This window comes from Leptinotarsa decemlineata, unplaced genomic scaffold, assembly GCF_025532065.1.
Source record: "Leptinotarsa decemlineata unplaced genomic scaffold, Ldec_3_MD MMD2_tig00001973_RagTag_RagTag, whole genome shotgun sequence".
Taxonomy (NCBI): Eukaryota; Metazoa; Arthropoda; class Insecta; order Coleoptera; family Chrysomelidae; genus Leptinotarsa; species Leptinotarsa decemlineata.
Genome location: NW_027412572.1, coordinates 2,501,712 through 2,509,843, shown reverse-complemented (window position 1 = coordinate 2,509,843; position 8,132 = coordinate 2,501,712). Strand labels below are relative to the sequence as shown.

General features: G+C 35.6%; 1 protein-coding gene across 3 annotated transcripts in view; it reads right to left on the bottom strand.

The window, feature by feature from the left end:
* The window catches only part of LOC111515674 (aquaporin AQPAn.G), a 63,235-nt gene that overhangs the window by 18,862 nt on the left and 36,241 nt on the right, over window positions 1-8,132 (bottom strand). The gene's annotated exons all lie outside the window — the stretch shown is intronic.

The window sequence follows — 8,132 nt, the reverse complement described above, 5'->3', positions numbered from 1 at the left end:
GGTTATTTTTTTCATCCAAAATACGCACTGTAATGTTGTGAATCAATTGACGACCTTCTGGACTGACAGGCATATATATAATACTGTGTGGTTCTTTAGTAAGATTGTAGCCAGGTTCAACATCAATATCGAATGAGAAAAGAATGTGGATTCTTCACCATTTATTATATGAACCAGATATTATATTGCAATCTAAGCGGATAAGTCTCACAGTTGTAATGTTTATTTGGTAATGATGATTCATGTATCTGATTGGTGGAAATATTTTCATGAGCGAACCCCATCATTTCTGCTATTGATTTTGGATGTGTCAGATCAATTTCATATTTGGATCGCATTTCACATTTGAATGTATTATTATTGGGTGTAGATAGAAAATATCATCTGCAAACGACATCATTTGGTTTTTTATCATGAAACAATCTGAACATGATATGTTTCTGTATGACGGCATTGATCTCTTCTATTTCATAAGCACCACATGGAATTTCAATTGTCAACTTTTGGGGGATCGATGAGTTGTCATTAATGATTCTTAAACTATAACTAAGTTATTAGCTTCAGTTATATTATTGATTGTATTGCATCCATAGAATCCCAAAAGTCCTAATCCATAACGACTGTTCCTATCCAATTCAATTGGTGGAAAAAAATCCGCACTCAAGACACTTGTCCCGACAGCTTGTAGCTCGAACTTTCGTGACATGACTGATGAATATTTTGAAACACATTTCAATTTATTATTGTACACAGCAACAGCACATTTGAGACAATTTCACTTTTTGGAAGGTGTTGTATTGTAATAAGTATCATTTTTATTGATACCAATATTCACATCCTCTATATTACAAATACAACACATAGATTTCCGAGGTATAGGACCGTCATTAACATCCGATTCTGAATTTGATCGTGGTGGTGGTGCTCATAACAATATCTATGTTTCATTATATCGATGTCATCTTGCAGATGCTTAGGCAACTTTTCCCAAACATATGCAATCTCATGTGCAACACATGCAAGTATCACTTCCTTAGGCATATTTGCAAGCATCACTTTATCCATTTTTTTCATGGTACCATATTTTGAAAACATTCTAAGTGAAAACCCATTCCCTTGATAGCCTCCCGATCCAGTTTTGGTGTTGAATCCATTTTTATTTGGAAAATTATTTAGAGAGAAACTGCAAGCACAAGTGACCACAGAGAACTGTATTAAATTTCTGTTGTCGATCATTGTTATATTTGATTTTTACATTCGAACATTTTCGAAAGAATCGAGTCAATTCCAATGGTGGGGGTAGATCTCCAAAACTATCGAAATATGTGACTTCTTTCCCACATTTTTTATATGCCACCCAATGTGTTCCTGGTCCACTTATTCCATCTAATTAACAATAGCTGTCTCGTTTTGTTTTGGACCTGAAGATGGTAATCTATCACGCATAAAAAACACCACGAAAATGTGGAATTTTCATTTTTTGTGCATAATAACTGAGATCGAGATCAGTAAGAGGCCTCTGAGGTAGGGGTTCAATTAGTTTTTTGTTTTGTTTGTGGCTTTGTATGGTTTTAAATATAGTCCTAAACCTTTACGGTATGGTTTGAGATATATTCCACTTCCGCGTTTGCCTAATGCTACAGCCTCCATGGTTTTATTGTGACGATTGGCTTCCATTAAAGCCGCTCTGCTGGCTTTTGCCGAATTCACGGCCTTGGTAATACCAGCAGCAGCTCCCGCCAAACTTCCTAGTGCGGATAGTCCAGCAAAAATTGGTATCAATGGTAAAAGTCCACCGATCTTGGGAACAGGAATTATGCGTGGTGTGCGGATTTTCTTCTTTCCAACGGCAGCTTTAAGGTATTTACGTGCCGCCTGCAATGCCACAGTGATAGCTTTTTTGCTATTATTCGTCACAAATTGATTCCCACCAGCTTTCTTCAATACATTTCGCACTTTATGGACTATCCCAGCACCAAATGCAACTTTTTTAATTTTATTTTTCTTCGTTTGTTTCCTCTTACATTTTTCTTATTGGTACTACAACCCATGCCCATATGTCTTTTCGCTTTCATAATGTTGGTGACAAGTAATGCAGCTGCTCTTTCCCCAATACTCGCGTCCTTCGATTTAACCTATCCAAGCGCTGTATTCAAGTTCTTTGTCGGCTAAATGTCTTGCTGCAAGATCGGATGGATGCTTAGAATATTGAATATCGTGTTTTTTGCATTCAATATCTAATTTATTGATTCCAGGGTCGTTACGAGCTAAACGTTGTTTCAATTTTGTACCCGGTCCACAGTATTGATAACCTCCGGTAGATGTAATTCGAAAGGAAGTTTGTTTATTAAATCATTAACAAAACCACAACCTCTTTTAATTTTACGATCACTTTCAATACGTCCGTATCGTTTGATGGTACACATTGAAATGAATAAGCTAATAACATTTATATAGTCTCAACCACGGCACGATGCGCATTGTAAAACAGAAAGAAAAGTTTGCTGTAGATAATCTAGATGAGAAATTTGGTTGTGGATTGAATGGACAAAGGGTATTCAGACATGGTCCACTACTTCCATCATCAGTTCGAGGACTCATTATAGGACCTTCAAATTGTGGAAAGACGAATGCAATGATATCACTATATTAACACATCCACAAGGACTGAGATTTAGAAATGTGTATCTCTATTCGAAATCACTCAATCAACCTAAATATCAGTACTTGCGAAGTGTTTTGGAACCTATAAAAGGATTAGGTTTTTATACATTCAGCAATAATGCAGAAATAGTGGAACCCTCCGACGCTAAGCCTAATTCTGTTTCATTTTCGATGATGTATATGTGAAAAGCAAGATATTATTAGATCATATTTCTGTATGGGACGTCATAAGGATGTTGATTGTTTTTATCTAGCACAGACATATTCACGGGTACCCAAACAGTTAGTGCGTGACAATACCAATTTCATTATAATGTTCAAACAAGATGAGACGAATTTACATCACATTTATTCAGATCATGTTTCACCCGATGTAACATTCAAACAATTCCAATTGATGTGTGTTAAATGCTGGGAGGACCAATATGGATTTCTAGTCATTGATAAGGATAGAAAAATAGATGAAGGTAGATATCGCAAAGGATTCGATAGTTTTATATACCCATGATCTTGTTTTTGGAACTTATTCGATCACTGAATATTGTAGTGGTCACTTCACCAACGAATTAAGCTTTAATTCAAAAAAAAGGGCATTATGAATACAAAAAAAGATCCTGAAAATAAAAACAATGAAATAAATTTGAAACGTCAACTAGTAGAGACAACAGAAGCTGTCAGGCAGAAATTCAACTCTATCAAGAATGATAATATTGAAAATCGTACGACACTTGAAAGATTGTATGAGCCCATAATGAAACCATTGAATGTTTTATCATCAAACGCTACTTCTAAATCACCAGTGTTATCACCAAATCATGGAACTGTTCAATCTACTTCAAATTATCCCATGAGTACTCCAATAGGAAGAAAACAATCTTTTGGTAGTGTATCATCTGTGAATAGTGACACGAGCACACTTCAAGACGATATGAGAACAACTCTATTCGAAACACCATCATCGTCCCACATCGATTCCTCGGATCCTGACATCTCACCTGTTATGAATGAAAGTGGTGAAGATGTTTTGATGAAACATTTGAATAATATAAAATCTAGAAATCCAGCATATGATGGAACATTTGGCGTACGTATGGATCCAATTACACAAAAGCTGAAAATGGGAAGTCTAGTGGTAAATTTCAAAGATGGAAACATTTCATTTTGGGATGCTATTAAAGTGAAAAAAATATGAATGCGCAGGTAGTCCAGAATTGTATGATATGATTTTTTTGAAGAATCCACAAGATGTTGATAATGAAGAAACTCGTCAAGTATATTCCAAAATATTGAAAATAACGAAGCTCCATATAAACAATATCATTGAAGAATGGTTTTAAAATATACAATTCTAAAAAATTCGTGAAGTTATCAAACCTCTATTAGACTCACGACAATATCCAATAAGAAGTAGAAGTAAAATTGGTGGAGCACTCAAACGAGTGAAAAATGGGATAATAAAAATAATTCTAAACCTGGGAATTATGTGTACTGGAATTCCACCGAAAGAGTTAGTTGCTCGCCTACGACTATTGGTAGCTTCAAAGTCAGCCGGACATACCGGACATGATAATGAAATAATTTCAATAATTGAAGAATTACGTGAAGAAGGTATAATATATTAACATATTCACATGTAATGATCACTGTCACATCATCATTCAAATGCAGTAACATTATCACCTTTCTCTTTAATCATATTGAAATAGAATGACTAATGAATAAGTGATGTCAAACGACAAGTTGTTAAAGATTACATAAACCTGCAAGACGTAATTTTCGTAGAAGAATAACCACCATCAAAGGTTTTTGCAGATCTATGGCAAATAAGATTAGCTGACTGCAACCTTATGCAAAAAGTAATGAAGGATACCGATATATACTTGTAGTGATAGATTGTTACTCCAAATATCTGTGGACTGTAGCAGTTAAAGATAAAACAGGTAGTACAGTAACTAATGCAATGAAACATGTACTGAAAAGAAGCCAAATACTCCCCCAAACACATACAAAGCGATCAAGGGAAAGAATTTTTCAATAAAAGCTTCTCATCTCATGCGAGAATATAATATCAATCATTATTCAACATTAGCACAAAGAAGGCAGCTATAGCAGAAAGAGTGATTCGTACAATAAAGGCATGGCTCTACAAGGAATTTTCGATGAAGGTCACCACAAATGGCTTGATATTCTTCCAATTATAACTAGTAGATATAATAATAAAGTTCATCGTACAATAGGTATGGCACCCATCAATGTTGATTCAACAACAAAATTAAAATTCAAGGGTATCAATGGAATTGGAGGAAGACAAAGTAAACCCAAATTCCAATTAAATGATATTGTATACGTATAAGTAAATACAAACAATATTTTTGAAAAGTCTTACACTGCGAATTTTACCACGGAGCTATTCAAGATTGTTAAAATTAATAAAACCATCCCAACGACTTATAATCTTGAAGATATGAATGAACAGCCGATTAGAGGATGTTTTTACGAAGAAGAGTTATTACGAACCGAGAATCCTGACGTATATCTGATTGAGAAGTGTTGAAGAGAAGAAAAAATAAAGTATATGTAAAGTGGTTAGGCCTTCCTAGCGAACAAAATTCTTGGATTGATGAATCAAATATGGTTTAAAATGTATATAATAGTGACTTTTATGATAAAGTAATATTAAAGTTCATTATTGTTTTCATTTCAATTATAAGTATGTGAACTGAAAAATATTGCAGCGGTAAACATTGCCCCAGCCATTCGCAATGTTCTGTGTATACCAACCAAATTAATTGTATACCCATTCCCGCTTATATTTTTCAACTCACGATATTGAAAACACATTATCATTCCCAAAACTAATCGCCGTCACTTTGAAATGCAGTATCCAACTCTTTTTGCCAATTATCTCTCACTGATAATGCTGTCTCATAAAGCTTAGTCGACTCCTCAAGCTCAGCCTGAGCTTGCATTCTCGAACGTTGATGGAATTGCTTATCTTTACCAATTTTTGAACGGAGTTCATCAGCATCTTTAGACATTCTAGCCAATTCAACCTTCGCTAATGCAATCTTGGCATCTAATGCTTCAAGAGTTCATTATTAGCATTAATAGCTCGCTCACTCTTTCAAGTTCAGCAATAGTCATCTGTGCCTTTACAAGACGGCATTTTGCTTTCCTTTTCATTTCCCCAAACCGATGGAGGGGGCTGAAAGAAGATAGCGGTTCAGCTTTCAAATCACTCTTCATTTCTTTAGGAGTACCTTTTGGCTTCCTCTTCGATCTGTCACTTTTCGTTGCGGGTTTTTTCTGTCGCACAACACTTTTGATTCTTTCTTTTCTTTAAAGTCAGTGACAATCGATGAAGATGCCTTAGTAACCTTCCTCTTGATTGTTCTAGATTTCTTATCAACACCAAGAGGAAGGGTAGATGAAGAGTGTTTGAGTGATGATAATTGCGAAACGATCGGATTTTCAATAATAATTTGCTCATTTGGTTCTGGCACATCTGCAAAGTTAACGAAGTCGTTAATATCAAAATCATTTATCGAATCTTGACTCGATAAATGTAATACTGGAATATTTTCAAAATCAGTCTGATCGATATCAACAAGTGGTGAACCATCTTCAGCAATCAATAGCGGCATAGAGCTCATGATTATTAAGGTCTGAGGAATGATATGTGATAGCAATAGAAAGTGGATAGGAAAGGTGATGATGTTACTGAGACCTCACCATTTATAGAAGAAAATAAACTAGCGCATGCGCTCTTTCATCAACTGCACATGCGCTCTCTCACTAAACTATTCACGCATGTAACAATCTTTGTCATTTAAGAGGAAAACTTTGTGTTGCATGCATGTATTTTTAAATGTTAGAAAATAATACAAATAAATTCAAAATATATATATATTTATTAATAATAGAGGACAATAACGATAATAAAAAATTGAAAAATGTTAATATGTCTCTGTGGATGTGGAACGTTCTTTGACTCTATTCCTCAATAGTTGTTGCTCGTGCGTCAAACCCAACATTGAAAAAAATGGATTCTCCTATTGGGGTAGAGTTGACCAACCTTCTCACACAGATCCCAAGTACTTCTACATGCATTGCATACATGATTCCAACAATTCATGGAATATGTATCACAACGCAAACAACGTTGCAGTGGAGTTGGAACGGCAGCACAGATACCACAAATATTTCTACAGATACCTATATTGTTAAATATTATAGTTCGGAACACTTCAGACACTGTAACTGTTGTTGACGATAATCCGATTTTGTTCGCTTCGGTGGATGAGAAGGAGGCGATAGTTGAATCCGCAACACGCAATCACTACACATACCAGTACATGGATTGATTGAATCCTTAGGTCTACTTATTTGACAAAAGTAGCACACAATAGCCCCTGCAATCATCATTGGGTAGACACACACTTTTGGTTTTTCATTCCACTCTTTTGGAAACGGCATTTTACTAATTCGATTAGAAATATAAAGAGATGACTTACAGAAACTCTGAATGCTCTCTCCTATACCTACGATCTCTATTTATACAAATCAACATCATGTGGAAGTATAGTGGGATAACTTCTCCTACTATTCCACTCTCAACGAGTCAAGTGGGAGTCGCATCACCTCCTATATAAGTTGACTTGCAAACCTAGAGTTCATTCATTCACTCTCTACAACTGTGAGCAAACAACAACAAGATGAATCTGCAAAAATAAATGCTGCATTAAATAGAATAGCTGCTGTTGATGAAAACAATTGGATAGACGAATCAGATGATGAGGATGTCAATGTTCCGCTAGAGGAAGTAATAGTTGAAGCAGAAGAAGTTGGAGTCGATGAAGATGAGATAGACGAAGTTGAAAACGAGGCCAACCAAAGCGACGAAGATGATGACGTGATGGAGTTTGAGAGGGTCATGGATGAAGAAGGAGATGATGAAGGGATAGAAGCTGACACAACTGAAGGTGATGGTGCTATGAGGATCGTATGCGAACACTCAATGTCAGTGAGACACTGGAAGATCCCTTGGATTTGTATTGTGCATTGGATGCATACGTATTGATCAGCACATAGATGGAGAGAACAAAAAACTATGTTGGTGCTGCTTTCGGTTTTATTCGCATAGAAACAATAATGGAGGGTGGTATGCCCATGTCAACACCCACAACACTGTCTCAATTATGGAAATGGGACAGAATTGGTGTGAAGCTTGCGAGAGGCCACTAACAAACTTCACCCGAGTATCTACATGTATTATATGTAATAATGTCCAACCTGTGGCACAATAACCGTGGACCTACTGGTCAAAAAAAAAAAACAACAGCCCTTTTCAGGGCTACATTATTCACACAAACAGTAGTTAGTTGTATTAGTATTCATAGATTATGTGACAAATGAATACTTTGATTAATAAAAGTCTAAGTTGGAAATTTGTTAGTCTTTGAATATCT